At 47.8% G+C, this 16,122-nt stretch overlaps 1 protein-coding gene and 1 long non-coding RNA gene across 3 annotated transcripts in view; both read right to left on the minus strand.

Annotated features, from left to right (window-relative positions):
- Window positions 1-16,122, minus strand: part of LOC119406483 (uncharacterized) — a 104,510-nt gene that overhangs the window by 10,455 nt on the left and 77,933 nt on the right. The gene's annotated exons all lie outside the window — the stretch shown is intronic.
- LOC125758214 (uncharacterized) lies at window positions 943-10,568 on the minus strand. Of its 2 annotated transcripts, none has more exons than XR_007415980.1 (3): window positions 10,444-10,568; window positions 3,080-3,159; window positions 943-1,064 (listed from the first exon to the last, which is right to left on the minus strand). It is a non-coding gene; the product is annotated as an uncharacterized LOC125758214 (long non-coding RNA). The 2 variants fall into 2 exon arrangements; XR_007415979.1 differs by having other exon boundaries at window positions 943-1,112.

Genomic DNA, 16,122 nt, shown 5'->3' on the forward strand with positions numbered 1-16,122 from the left:
GATAATTTCCAGGATAGTTCGTGTTGCTATGAACGCTTGGGCATTTGATGCATTTTCTGCTATTTTTATTACTTCTTTAAATTTCTTCTTCGTCGGGACTGCACAGTGCCCACCTCGCGCCATCTTCCAAACAGCTGACGCTTTTGTCTTGAGCACCTTACTTGCACGAGTTCTCGAAAGATCGTTGCTATTGCAACTGCTGCAGCAGCGTGTGCTCCTGCTGCTTCGCGTGATACAAGTGAAGGAACACACATGGCATAGTATTCATTGGGCAGCTCATCAGGGCCAAGGAATCATTTAAGAAGTTTGGTAAAACTATAAGCCTTCATTCTTAAGGAGATAACCTTATTCAAAACCTGAAAAACTTGAGGGCACTGGAGCTTCGCTTTCAAGAGTAGAACGCGTTGGTGTAATTGGACCGTGTTCGTATCGCCTTCCCAATCGCTAGCCTGTTGATCGTTTCTCGGAGGAGACCTAAACGATGCCGCAAGGAAAGACAAAGTGCGGGCGCCCTGCGGTCCACTATTCATGCATGCGGTGCGACAAAACACGAACACGACCACGCGGCGGGGCGATGCCGTTTAAAAGCGCTGCCGTGGGCCCTTTGCGGCATCTCGCGGGTGTTGCGGCCAGCCGCTGAATAACCTCCGAGATGTACGTACGACCAATGCTAAATTGTGTATATAAATAGCTCGCCGTTACTGTGCTAGAGGATGTATGCGTGGTGGACGAGCGGCTAAACCCGAAGCACCACGGAACAATGGGTCACTCGAACGGAACATTTTTCGTTATTCCTTTATTCGCAGTGCATCTACCTCAAATTTTTGATCAGGAAGAATGCAGATTTATCGCTCACAACCAAAGACGCCACCGACACCAGCAACGGAATTTCTGCGAAGCCATCTCTTCAACGCTATCGTGTTAAAATGGCCCTCACCTCATGTCGGTTCTCAATAAGTCTGGTGCTGCTTCAATATCTCCATCGCTCGTACTCGGCATTGCTTCCTCGACACTCGTGCTGGAGATCGGAAGTTGGAAGGCGGCGCTTCCATTATCGGTGTCGTCTGTGTATGCATGAAATCACATGTATGGACGTCAGCTCTGGACCTCCGCTGGAAGATGTAGTATCCGCTACATCATTGGTGAAAGCATACAGCGTAGATTTTTTAACGGGGTAAAAAGGAAAACAGAACAACAAAGGGCAGGCGCTTACTATGAACTCAAGCTTTATTGAAAAAAGAAAATAAGAAACGGCAACTTTCGTGCAGAAAAACCTGTCAAAAATATTTCGTGTGTTCACACTATGAATAATATATGTATCTTGATTATTCGTGAATTGTTGGTACAAGCTCGAGAATCCTTTTATATTGAAGGAGATCGTACGTGTCGGTCACTAAATGCGCATGAGCAGTTTCAAAGCTTTTTTTGCATAAACTTTGTCGTTTTGTTTCGACAAAGCTTCACTTGATAGTCAGCGCCTGTCCTGTGTTATTCCCTTTTTCTTCTTACCCCGTTAAAAAATCTGCGCTGTATCTTCTTACTATGTGTGATACTAAGCTCGCCCAAGTTTGCATCATTTCTCTTTCATGGACGAGCATATTGCGTGGTGGTTTGAAGTATTTACTCGTGTATTTTCTTATTCCGGACAGGAGCAGTCGTAATAGTCAATGTGAGTGACTAACACGATCGCGTTCCAACCAACTTCCCCCAACTTGATTATTATGATGATCATGTCCCACGTCACTGGCTCACAACAAGCTCGAGGCATTGGCCAAGAAAACGGATTTTCTTGCTGCAGTGCCACATTTCATATATCCATAATACTATCAAAACATCAATGTGAATCCTTTTTTTGCAATTGTCAGTATAATGTGCGTCACGCGATCAAAACGTGTCGCTGTTGCACATTTTTCTCTATTTAACAACCCTCTTTATGGCTTGACGAATTTGATTGGTGCAGGCGTTAAATATTGCACGCCCACTTCTTGTTTTATTTTGATGTATTCGGGTCTGGCCAGCAATGACGTTTAGCAACGCTCGACGCTGACCGCGCGGCAGTGTTCGAGAAGCTTCGCGATTGTAGCAGATGACTAAGATTTCGCGCAAGCCGCGGACAGCCTAGATTATTCCAGAGCTTGCGCGACCACCAGTGATAAGGCTGTAGAGTTTGATGCGCGATGTATAACAGACGGCGCGTCACAGCCACGATCAGTTTTTCGACGGCCGACGCCACTGCGCAGTGTGTATCGCTGTAGTTTGACTTTCCGTTTCCCGGCAACAAGTTCGGCCAAATAAAGAGTTTCTTCTTCGACACGCCGCCTGCTGCCATCGTCCTTGTCACGACCCCGTGACAGTATGTACTTTGGACCGAGAACGGGCGGGCATATAAATCGTGCACTTTCCTGAGCACTTGTGCTTGAAGTTGTAAATAATAGTAATCGCTGGGGTTTTACCTGCCAACATTACGATATAATCATGAGGCACGTCGTTGTGAAGAGCTGAATTTCCACCACGAGGGGCTCTCGTACGCCCAAGTATAAGTGCATAGGCCTCGAGCATTTTCGGCTAAATCGAAAATGATCCCGCCGAAGCCGGGATGGAAGCCGGAACTGTAACCGCTGTACCAACCACCGTAACCACTGTATCACTGCGGCGGCCAAGTCATTGCAACTAACTTCATTCCAATACGCTTTTTTAATTTAATGGAGAAACCACACGTGATCCATGCATCGCGATAGACAACTGTAGAAAAATGATTACCTTTGTTAGTATGCTATTTGAGTAATAAATTGCAGAAGGGTGTTCTGAGGGGCCAGTTGGTACATGATGTGGAGGGGGAACAGCGCAAAAACGGGACGAAAAATTGTGTTGTGTGGTCCTTTTTCTTCGTCCCGTTTTTGCGCTGTTCCTCCTCTGCACTCCTTGAGTGTTTTGTTATATCAAGTTAATTTTGAGGACTTTTATCTCTCAACAAGGGAGCTTTCAGTTACGAAGGAACCCATTGGCGTACTGATACCCTTCCGAAGTGAGCTGTATGTATCTGTTTAAGAAAAGGAGCCGATAATAATCTTCCACATACCGAAGAGTAGAGTATTGCCCAGGGTCTTGAAGTACTGCTCGATTTCTTCGGCATTACAGGTGTGATCGGGAGTCCAACTGCTACAAAATTTATTGGTGTCAGGATGCATAGCGCCACGAATTCGATGGTTACGGAAATATCTTTATAATAAACTGTACGGGTACGCATGAAAGTTGACGCTGTGACATCGCTAACAATGTGCAAGAAAAAAATGAAGGAAGTAAAGCTCTTCCTAATACAGAAAGTATTCACTGCAGCAACCATTACCTAAGTACCACTGCACTATTATAGCGAAACTGTTTAGTGCTAGGATAAAAGGGTACTCGTGTAGACAATATTTAAGGTGGTAACACGCCCGACAGCATCGCCATGCTGTGTCGGAACACGCAGACGCGCGCTATCGCAGACACCTTGAATATCATGTTCTATTTCCGTTGTTTCTTTCAAAGCTTATTATTTCTGCAGTTTCACGCGCGTGTTTATCATCATCTTTGCACATCACCTTAAGTTCCACGTCACTCGGCTTGGCGGCGTTTTCAAACATAGGATTGTAGCGCGAGTGCGCGGGTCACCGTCGAGCCAATGTCACCGACGACGATCGGGCAGGTGAAGCCAAACGCGCGCGCGACGCGTCGCAGTCGGAAAGCTTCCCCGATGCTACCTCGATATCCCGGCGGGAGTTTATCGAAAACCCTTTCGGTGCTGCGTGCTCAGTTCTGTCGGACGTGTTCGAAAGGAACCCTGAACTTTCACTGTATGTCTCTTTAATTTTAGAATGCAGGCAAAGGCTGTCCCATTACAGTTCCAAAAAGTACACTCGACAGCTTCGCTTGTCTTCCCTATTCCCAAGCAGTGGGAAGGGCTCTAAATTCTCACAAGCCGGTTGCAGCAGGGCGCAAACTACGAAGCTGAAGCAAGACCAGTGCTTGCGCAGGAAACTATAGTTTTCTTTGCAATTGCATTATAATTTGAGAACGTGAAGACAACTGCGTTTGTTCGGTACGCACAAAGTCACAGCTATACGTGATACGCTAGTCGCGATTGGCATGCACCGCATATGCGTTTATTTGTTGTATCGATGACCCCCGGTAATTATAGTGGTGAAGGAGCATCGCATCGCCCGTGCAGACAGGACCGGAAACTTCTATCCGAACTCCCGCTTGCGACTTGCCCACTGTCCTGACAGCAACAAATAAACGGTGGAATCAGCTATCGCTTTTTGTCATCTCATGACAAGGACAAGGTGGCAGGTGCGCTTTGTCCTCATGATTGCGTTCAGCTGTTTGCTCAGCCACGCCTGGTAAACCTTGCCTCCGAGAATTTGCTAAATAATCTTGGAAAAAGTGCAAAGTAGTCACCAATACAATGCGGTCGAAGCGCCAGGACGCAAATATAACGGAAACACAAGCGTGGGCTTACAAATCGCGCTCAGCCCAGCGTAGAGGAACGACTTTATATATTCGAGAAGGAACGAAAAAGCTTCGAAGGTTGCCGCCATGTTTATTGTTCGGCGTTGCCATTGCTGACCAACGCCATAGCCTCCAAACGACGTTAAGAGCTTTGGTTGCTACCGTGTGCTCGCTTCACTCGCCCAACGCGTGAGCGCACACGCTGTCGGGACGCTGAGCCAGCGACGCGGTGCGGATGAATACATCGTAAGGGGTTTTTGCTCTTCCTATTCTATAAGACCTCCACAGTGCCTCCACAGTGCTGCGATTAGCTTGTGAGATGACTATGAACACGTGATGTAGCATATAACAGTAGATGTGAGGAATCACCTACGAACACGAAAACTAGTGGTTCACAACACTGGCATGATGGAGTACCACGAGGGAGAGTACCGCGTCTTGTCCTTAACAAAACGTTATCTGATATACTGGTCCCACGACCATTTCATTGCGTCATGCCTGCGAAAAACTAATCATGCCATCTACAACACCAGCTGGCAAGACGACAGCTAGAGTCAGGGTGCAAATTTCACTCCATATGCATATTTTACCGTCCCTGAGAGCCAAAGTGATACTGACTGTCGGCGATAGTGACAATGTTTTGAGGCTGCGAGTGTCCCTAAATAGTAGTCAAAAAGGAGTATTCTTCCCTTAGCGCCTACTGCCATTCAGCATCTCTGTACTTATCGGTTCGACAAAGAAGCAATATTACACAATATGTGGGATGGCAGGGTAGTTTAAGACATTAGCTGCTTCGGACGGTAGTGATAAAGATACCTTACCAAAAGTCATGCGCTGTATAATTAATGACTTGCAATTGCAGAAGGCGGCCGTCTGACCTTCGAGACATGTGTCCTAATACGCGCGTTTTAGTGAGGTGTGAATATTTATTATAATCCTGAGCTGCCTGAAAACGTCAGTCTTCTAATATCTACTAAGAGCTTCGAGTAGCCTTCAGTATCAATTGGCCAGCAACAGAAAATAAAATAACACGGATGTTGATAACCTTTTTTTTTATTCCACGTACTTGTCACAAATCGGTCATGAATATAGTACCGCTTTCTAAACCATGATTTTCTGATTAACTTCACGCTTCCCTCTAACCTTTTTAGCGAAGTCTCGAAAAGTCTTAAATTCAATTAAAACTTCAATTAAAATTCAACTAAAATTTTAGTGATCTTTTGCACGTACTGGATACGCTCATTACCGAGCACATTTCAGTGATAATTTCGAGAACATTGTACTGTTCCTCTAACATAGCTCGTTCCACACTGGGGCATCCGCAAGAATTTCACATATGAACTTAAAAAAAAATTATATATATATATATATATATATATATATATATATATATATATACTCTCCGGACTCTCCCTCCGGACTCTCCCTCCGTACAGCCAGCGCCCAAAGCATTCACCCTACAGCGGTATGCACAGCCCGCGTCATGATTAAGGACGCTATGTACGCCGTCGAATTCATCGTAATTCCTGCATGCTCTCATGACGTCATCCTCGGATGGGATTTTCTCTCCCGCCACGACGCCGTAATTCATTGCGCACCCGCCGAAATAGAGCTCTCACCATTCTCTAATTTGACGCCGGCAGACAGTCCATCGGCTGCGAGCAAGGTGCTCGTCAAAGACGACATAAAAGTGCCTGCAAACTCGTCAACGGCGGTGTCAGTCTACTGCGCCAGCCTATCCGACACCGTTGCACTCCTCTCGCCATACGACCGTGTTTGCACGAGGAAAGGCTTGCTGGTGCCTTTCGCGACCGTTCAAGTCACCCAGGGCAGCACCTCTATTTTTGTAATCAACCCCTCCCCGTGCAGTGTTACGTTGGTGCGAGGGGAATGTCTGGGCAGCGTAGAACCCCTCGAAGACGCACAAGTTATGGACGAGCCCGATGATTCGCACGGCCGAAGTTCGAGTACGCTCAGCGCTGTTTCGACGTCTGGTTCATCACACGCTGACGTATTTGGTTCCTCCATAGCTGACAACCTTACGCAGGTCCAGCGTTCCCAGCTTTTGGACCTGTTGGAAGAATTTCGCCCTTCTTTCGATGTCGCTCAAACTTCTCTCGGCCGCACGTCGGCCGTTACGCATGGCATCGACACTGGCGACCACCTGCCACTGCGGCAACGTCCATATCGTGCATCTCCCGCCGAACGCCGTGTAATCACCGAGCAAGTCGACGACATGCTTCGACGTGATGTCATTCGACCCTCTAACAGCCCCTGGGCGTCTCCTGTCGTTCTTGTTGCGAAGAAGGACGGTTCTGTGCGGTTCTGTGTGGACTACAGACGACTCAACAAGATCACTCGTAAGGACGTGTATCCACTGCCGCGAATAGAAGACGCGATTGACAGCCTGCAAGGCGCCGAATTCTTTTCATCTCTCGATTTGCGCTCAGGGTACTGGCAAGTACCTATGGCTGATGACGCTCGACCGAAGACCGCCTTTGTCACGCCCGACGGCCTGTACGAATTTAACGTCATGCCGTTTGGGCTGTGTAATGCGCCCGCCACCTTTGAGCGCATGATGGATACCGTTCTGCGCAACCTGAAATGGCACACGTGCTTGTGCTACCTCGACGACGTCGTCGTGTTTGCTCCGGACTTCTCCACGCATCTTCAACGCCTACGGCATGTTTTGACGCGTTTGAGCGACGCCGGTCTGCAACTGAATCTAAAGAAGTGCCGATTTGCAGCACGGCAGCTGACAATCCTCGGCTACGTCGTGTCCAAGGACGGAATTCTTCCTGATCCCGCCAAGCTTCGGGCCGTGACTGAGTTCCCCAAACCTACGTCCGTCAAAGAACTGCGCAGTTTCGTAGGACTGTGTTCCTACTTTCGGCGCTTCATTCGAAATTTCGCGACTATCATATCGCCACTGACGAAGCTTCTCGGAAGTAACGGGACCCTCCATTCGTGGTCGTCGGAGTGCGACGACGCTTTCGCAAAGCTCCGTAGTTTGTTGACGTCGCCTCCCATACTACGCCACTACGACCCTGCGGCCCCTACAGAGGTACACACAGACGCTAGCGGTGTTGGCCTTGGCGCTGTCCTTGCGCAGCGCAAACCAGGGTTCCCTGAATATGTCGTGGCATATGCAAGTCGTACGCTTACTAAAGCCGAGACCAATTACACCGTCACCGAAAAGGAATGCCTGGCGATCATCTGGGCCCTTACGAAATTCCGACCTTATTTGTATGGTCGCCCATTTGATGTCATCACCGACCATCATGCACTATGCTGGTTGTCGTCATTGAAGGATCCCTCAGGCCGCCTCGCCCGCTGGGCACTTCGCCTACAGGACTACGATATCCGCGTGCTGTACCGCAACGGACGCTAGCATGCTGACGCCGACGCACTCTCGCGCTCCCCCTTGCCTGACGACAATACTTCCAGCTCAGTGTCTCACAATGCCGTTTCGTCTATCGACATTCAAACCATCGCCACTGAACAGCGCAAGGATCACTGGATTGCCTCACTGATAGCCTTGCTGAGTGATCCATCGGCGACACCATCCACTCGCGCATTGCGTCGTCAAGCGCACCATTTCGCCGTTCGCGACGACCTCCTCCACCGACGCAATTACGGCGACGGCCGCCAGTGGCTACTCGTAATACCCCGCAGTCTGCGTTCTGACATATGCGAGTCGTTCCACTCTGACCCGCAGTGTGCACACTCTGGGGTATCGAAAACCTACCACCGCATTCGCCAACGGTACTTTTGGAGAGGGATGTACCGCTACGTGGAGAAGTTCGTTCGCTCCTGCATCGATTGTCAGCGCCGCAAAACTTCAACGCACCTGTCACCGGCAGGTCTGCAACCTCTACCTTGCCCTGACCGGCCGTTTGGGCGCGTTGGCATCGATTGTATGGACCACTTCCTCTAACGTCGGCTGGTAACCGCTGGGCCATCGTCGCCGTTGACCACCTTACGCGATACGCCGAAACTGCCGCCCTCCCAGCGGCTACAGCGCGCGATGTTGCCTCCTTCCTGCTGCACCGATTCATGCTGCGCCACGGTCCACCCCAGGAGCTGCTCAGCGATCGAGGCCGTGTCTTCTTGTCCGAAGTCGTCGAAGCCATTCTCAAAGAGTGCAACGTTGTTCACCGGAAAACTACTGCTTACCACCCGCAGACGAATGGCCTCACCGAACGCTTTAACCGCACGCTCGGCGACATGCTCTCGATGTACGTCGCCGCCGATCACACAAATTGGGATGCCATTCTGCCTTTTGTCACCTACGCCTATAATACCGCCCAACAGAGCACGACTGGTTTCTCGCCCTTTTTCTTATTGTACGGCAGGCACCCGTCGCACACAATCGACACAATCCTTCCCTACAAGCCGGACCCGTCTGAGTGTGCGCCTATTTCTGCCACAGCAAGACTCGCTGAGGAGTGTCGGGATCTTGCCAAGACATTTACTACGAATGACCAAGAGCGGCAGAAGAGCATTCGCGGTGACACCACCACTTCTGCGCCCACGTTCCTCCCTGGAGCACTCGTATGGCTCTCGGTCCCTACCACTCCACCTGGCCTCTCTTCAAAACTACTGCCGAAATACGACGGCCCCTACCGTGTCGTCGAACGCACGTCCCCGGTCAACTACGTGATCGAACCCCTTGAACCATCTTCGGACATGCGCCGTCGAGGGCGCGACATTGTCAACGTGGAGCGCCTGAAACCCTACCATGACCCGCTCATAGTGACAAGCAGTTAGGTCGCCAGGCGGCTCCCTTTTCGTACCCGGGGTAATTGTAGCGAAGCGTTGGAAGCCTGTAATGGGTCGCCCTCTCGAGCGCTTACTAGTGGGTCGTCCTCTTCTGCTCTTCTCGGACAGCACGCTCCTCGCGCTCAGAGTCGGCACCCCGCCTTGACTGTCGCAGTCGTTTATCGTCGCCGAGTGCCCGCTAATAAACGTCTTTATAATATATATATATCATGATCGTTTTCCAACGCCGGAAGGTACGCGTGACTTTGAGAAACTAGTTTTTAGTTTGAAATAACTTTTGCACAGGATACTCAATATTTCGGTTCTTTTCATACTGATATTTATATCGCAATGAATAAATAGGCAAAAGCCCACTTAAGCATGCTGTGTACCTTTAAGAAGAGTGTCGTAGAGAGGGAAGCATTTTGTAGTTCAAAGTAAGCCGAAGAGGCCGGATGAAAAGAGGAAGACTTAGATTATCCTTAACTCTTGCACTTTTACGAGCTGTGCATAAGTTTACTTCAAGCGCCGTGTATACCTCTAAAATGAAATTTATCACGCAATTACGGCTGTTTCATGACACTGAAACTTCGGGAATCATATAACTGAAAATATCTTCTTATAGCATACGCCCTCCATAAGGCTGCCACACATCAGCTTCTCAAATTTCAGTTCTACAAATTTGGTCACCTTAATCAGAAAATGCTTGTTTTCGAAACTGAGTGATCGCGTACATTTTCGTGATTAAAAGGACTTATTGAAAATCGCATATATGTAAAGTTATACGGCGGTTTGTTTGCTTGTATACTTTTCTGTCGTATATGCGATATGTTGATACATTCCTCTCTAACGTTCGGTTGCTTTCAATTACGCTACAGGTTGAAAATCACAATAAAATTGTTGAAATATTGCGTTTTCTTTTATATACCCTGGAAGCACTAAATCAATGTTGTGGAATGCGGAGAAAAACGATTTCTCCGTTTCAGCGTACTTTGATGAGAGCCCAAGGGCTCAAGCTTGTTCCCACCATTAACAGTCTGCGCAGAAGCAGCAGATGATCTTGTGCCGTTCCGTCATCAGAAGTTCGATTGAAGATGCAGGTACATATCAATTCAACTATCTTGATTTGCATGGCTGCGCCCGCGCTGTCCCTGAGTTTGTACATTCAGAGGAGCTCTTCAAACTGGGGCTCACCTCTCGTAGTCTTCCGCAATGTCTGCTTCTTCCTCTGTGCCTGCGCTGCATGTGCTGGGAACGGCGACGCAGCCGCCGCTACTAGTTGAAGCGGGTTGTTGGAAGCCGTTGTTTAGAGTATCGTTCATGTCTGTGCAAAAAGAAAACAAGTGCTCCTGAGAGCGCGTGATTGCCGAGGCCAGAATATTAAGCGTGAAGAACACGTGCCTAGCAAAAAGGCCTTGATCACACATTGCGCAAAGAGAACGGCATGCAAGTACCGCAGTCCGAATCAATCGTGTTTGATTTCATGCATTCATTGTCACAACCCGAACTTCGATGCCGAAGAATATGAGTAGGAACTGAAAAGGATGAAATGTTGTAGTGCATTGGCCTTTTCTTTCTAGACCAGAACTTTCTAGCTCACAATGCCACAATTTTGTTCATGCAAGGTTTCCGTTTCTGAGTTTTGCGCAGAAACACCAAGGCCAGCGACGTCATATTCAAGGCTTCATTACCTCAAGTTCCGGACCAAGTGCATGTGCCGGAATTATTGTCGGATACAACTCAAGATGGAGCTCCGCCCAGATGACCTAAGTGGGACCACAGATTGCCCCTTCGTCCAAATGTGCAGTCTCACTCATGAGATGACGTAGGAGTCAGCGGACGTCGGACTTAATAGTAACGACCCGTCGATGCAGGTCAGATTCATACGCCTTTCCGGAGGAAATGCCACGGCCTCTAATGTTGTATCCGACTATATTATGGTTTAAATGTATAGCCCCTTTACAACACGTGAACTCGATGTTCAATTATAAAAATAAACTGGGTAGTCGAACACGCTCCCCAAATCGCTAACAGCATCGTGAACTGATGCGGGCACTTGACTACCCGTTTTTTTCCGTTTACGCGCTGACTCACCTGCGTCACGCTAAAAGTGATAAGGCGTCGGTGTTTTCCAGCTGCTGTGTATCCAGTAACCTAAACTAACTGATATCTGAGAGCAGTGCCCTGTATTGAAAACCACGTTTGTTTTTTGCTGTCGCGCGCGTGAGACGATTGGGTGGGCGCTCGCTCGCTTCGCATCTTCGCATTTTGCCGGCACAGATATGAAACAAACTGAAGGTGGCTAGAAATGACGTAGCGACAGGGCAAATATTTCTGCATGACGTTTGCAAATGCGATTCAGAATGAGAAATTTATGTTTGCGAACTTATGCAGTAATTCCAGGCAATCACATTTGACTACTTTAGACCACGGCCCACCACAAACTTGACAGCGAACGTGAAGCGAGCACTAAGAAAATGACTTCAGTTACACCTTCGTATGTCGTTGTATTTTTTAAATCAACCTGGCCCGAGTACGCTGGAATGCGTCTATATGAATGGAGGTATGGTGTTATTACACTTTAAAAAATCAATACTGTTGGAGTATGGACGGTAAGGTGGCTGCGATACTGTCTTCGAAATGATTACATAGTCAAACCATTGTACATTTCATATTGTGCGCCTAAGTGTAGGCGATTACTGTGCCACCTTGAGCGCAAGCAAGATTTTACAGTGTACATGTGCATTGGAAAAGCTGAAAAATGTAAGATAACTGTTATATATTATTATGTATACAGTCATGCTGCAAGAGTGATTCCTGGGGCCTTTCACTTGTAATGCATCAGCAACGTTGGTTGAATGTGTCGCCGACGGCCGCACACAGTAGCTTCATTAATCACGCACAAGGCGATGCGTATTTTGAAGGCACACCAGCGCGGTCGAAAAAACTTCTCACATACAGCAGAACGCAGCTGTGCAGTCAGCCTGGTTGCAGAACACGTTCAGCGGTATATTCGAGGGGCCATCAGGAAGCCTAAAGACAGAAATTATCGATCTCATTAAGTGTACGCATAGCTCTTAATTGAATAGGGAAGCAACTTTAAGCCGAAATGTCGCGCATTAAGTACGGTCACTGCTCTCTGCACAAGCAGCAACATCCTTACTGCTTTGTATATATGGTGCCGTAGCAGTTAAGAGGAAACCTCAGGGATCAATGGGACACATTACCAATGTGCTATTTTAATGTCCAAAAACAGAAAATAGATGTTAAATAGAAAAATCCAATTATATTACAATTGTGCCTTCGACATGATTGTAGAAGACCTGAAGCTTGTCTGATAACATCTATTTAAAGATAGGGTGTACCAGGAAAATCCTGATACAGTGGAAGAGGCGAAGACAGGTTATAGAGAATGGATAGTTCCATCGACGCCCCAGTAAAAGTTAAAAAATCTGGTGATTTGTGTAAAGACACGTAAAATCCAACGGCGGATATCTGAGCTTCTCCCGAACTTAATGCTTCGCGGCCAGGTGTCAACAGAATAATTTCAATAAAGCTATGCATTAAGCTAATTGTTGGACGTCCATGATGTATAGCGCTTAGTATTACCATGACGTAAAAGATAAAAGCAACAAAAGTGAACACACGTGGTAGAGTTATGTTCCTCATGTACGTACATACAGTGGCGGTCAAAATATTACGGACCTAGGGAGCGCGTGGCATAGAGCACCGAGGCGCCTTCTCACGGCTACTTGCGAAGCTCTAGAGTGCGCACTGCGCACGCGCATCCTTGTTTACATGCCAGCCTGCTCGGTCGCTCGCTTCAAGTACGCGCGTGCCAGAAAGCAGGAGAAATCGCAAGGTGCCGCTTCTGCAGTCGCCGCGGAAGCACTGAGCGATGGCATCGTGACGAAAATAAGTAACTTGTGCTCGCAATGCTCGGTGCGCGCCGCATTTTACGCTTTGTTCCCAGACGCTCCGCAGCGTGAAAAATACGCTTTACGTCAGTTAGTCTCAAATCGGCATGTGTGATAAGATTACCCAGCAGCTTCCAGTCGCGGAACTCATGCATGCTACAATATTTTTCGTGGTGCTCAGTGCAACCATCCTGCGGCCATTCATATGCTCTGTGAACGAAAAACCTTGGCATCGACCGGTTTGCAGCAAAAACCTACATGAAAAACCCAGATGGTTTAAAACATGAAGAAGCAAAATCTTGAAAGCTGACGAAAAATTTGTCCAGACCAGGACAAAGTTTTCGCAAAGTACAAAAGTTTTCTTTTAGGCAAATAACTCGGGGCTTCCGCGGCGACTGCAGAAGCGGCACCTTGCGCTTTCACTGGCGTTCTGGTGCGCGCGCACTTGAAGCGAGCGAACGAGCAGGCCGGCATGTAAACAAGGATCCGCGTGCGCAGTGCGTGCCCTTGACCTTCGCAAGCAGCAGTGAGAAGGCGCCTCGGTGCTGTCTGCCACGCGCTCCCTTCGTCTGTAAAATTTTGACCGCCACTCTACGTCCCCTACTTGTTGCATTTGTTCACACTCCTTTAGTTCAAACCGCGAGACGAGTACGAAGGACGCCGTATTGGAGGGCTCCAGAAATTTTGACCATCTGGTGTTCTTTAAAGTGCACCTAAATCTAAGGGCACGGGCCTCAAGCACTTCGCCTCCATCGAAATGCGGCCGCATTGACCGGCATTCGATGCGAAGGCGGAAACATTGGCCTGTGCACACGCAGCATTACCTTTATTTAGATTATAAAAATAAATATTTAAAAAAATTTCCAACGAACCATATGTCTTATTGACCAGACAGAACAGCAGTTAATGGTATATGTTTGAGACATCTTCCTCGTTGCCGCAATGTTTTCTTTTTTTTTAACTTTGTGCGCTTGCGGCCAAGGAAGTCCTAAGGTAAGTTTTTCAAAATTAACTTCTCTTCGAATGGTTTTTAATTATTTTCATGCCATAAATTATGTTTGCATATCTATGAAATCAAAAAACACTATCCGGTGATATTAAAAGGATGACGGACATTCCTGCACTTGCATGTAGTCTTGCGGGACAGGGCAGCCGCCACTTCATCAGACAGCAGCTGTTGGCGCCATGTCATGACATTAGAATAAATGCACACCCTATGTAATAATTTCCTTTTCCGAGTTTACAACGGAAAATATAAGCATATCAAATAAGTCCATAATATTTTTCATACAACTTGTCATTGCAATAGACAGGACTCAAAAGCTTGCGGAAAATGTTTCATGTAGTGCCATAGATTTTAATTCGAAATACCTGCTTTACAACAACAGCAAAGCTGCATGGGCCACAGTCAGCATTCCATGGCATAAAAATAGGTAGCATAACTGCATGAAGATTTCGAATAGGAGAAAGGCTCACCAAGTGTAATCGGTTGCAGCGGACGAAGCACCCTCGGAAACTGCACGGCTTGTAGTCGGGGCAGTGCTGCTGGAAAACTTGGGAGGCCGGTATTCATTATTTCGGTCGTCGGCCATGTCTCATGGGTGTCCGAAGTGTTCTGACGCCCATTCAGAGTGGTGCGACGTGGATTCACGGCGCATGCGCTTTCGGTGTGAAGGTAACAGTGAACGTATCAAACAGTTGAGGCTCCCGAAACGATGGTTTATCGTTAAACGATTACACAGGGCGCGCCACTAGTGAGGCGATTGATACGTGCTCATAATTTTTCACAACTCCTGAATTCGCGTCAGTGGGAAACCACCACCAGTTTCTTGAAGTGCCACAGACTCGCATTCGAAATGTATGCTTTACAACATTGCCAAAGCTAAATCTGCCACAGCCTGCGTTCCGTGTCATAAAAATAGGTAGCATAACTGAATGAAAATTTAATGGTTATTTTACTGAAGTGAACTGGAAGCAGGTCAAGAATCTCGAATTGCTCCATTAACAGATCGGATATTTCATTGAAGCTGGAATTGCTACCGCACCTCTCCAGCTGCGATGCAACATCACTATGTTGCTTCTGTTACCACGTACAAGCGGTCGTGGTAAGCATACGGCAACGAATTTCATGGACGCGCGTGAGAATGTAGCCCCGTGCGAAACGTGGCAAAACATTGGGGGACCCTTCAGCTTCGCCTTTAAAAGTTGATGCGATAGCGAAATCCGGCCCCTAGGGCGCACTTCAACCCCTAAGTGCATACTTATTAATGTGTGTTGTTACACACACACACGCACACAGACACACACACGCGCGCGCGCTAGAGCCCTGCATGGGCTCGGGCCTACCCGAAAACCCGGGCCGGGTAAAGTAGTTTTCAAGGCGGGCCCGGACCAGGATCGGGTCTGAATCTCCGGGCTTAGGGCCGGGCCCGGGTTCGAGGTGGCGGACTCGGGTCGGGCCGGGCGTGGACTTTGCTTAGTTCTGAAAGGGACACTACACTGCAAACGGGTTTGAGCCTTTTAGGGAGTTTCGGGCTCGACGCATAACGTGCATTCAAAAGGTACTACGCAAAACCCCCTTCAAAAGGAGGTTTTATTTACATCCTTTAAGGGGGTGATTGGAGGGAACTAAGGAGGTAAATTTGTGTTCTTATTGAACTCATTTTTAGGGCTTGAACGGAGCGCATTGGAAGTTTTTCTGGTTCTTTTGAGAGCTTTTAAAACCTCCTTTTATAGGCGGCCCCAGAGCGGTCGCGATAAAAGAGCACTATATCAGCGTTTCACGAACAATTTCTGCCATTATTTATCACTAGGACATATTAGAAAATGGACATCAATGTATTTATACACAGTTACGTCATTTACATGCAAGTACGCACAATATAGGAATCGAACTCGCGACCACACGCACTGCAAGCAAACACCATAACCATTACACTACAACGCCACCGCTTGC

The sequence above is a fragment of the Rhipicephalus sanguineus genome, chromosome 1 (assembly GCF_013339695.2).
Source record: "Rhipicephalus sanguineus isolate Rsan-2018 chromosome 1, BIME_Rsan_1.4, whole genome shotgun sequence".
Classification (NCBI taxonomy): domain Eukaryota; kingdom Metazoa; phylum Arthropoda; class Arachnida; order Ixodida; family Ixodidae; genus Rhipicephalus; species Rhipicephalus sanguineus.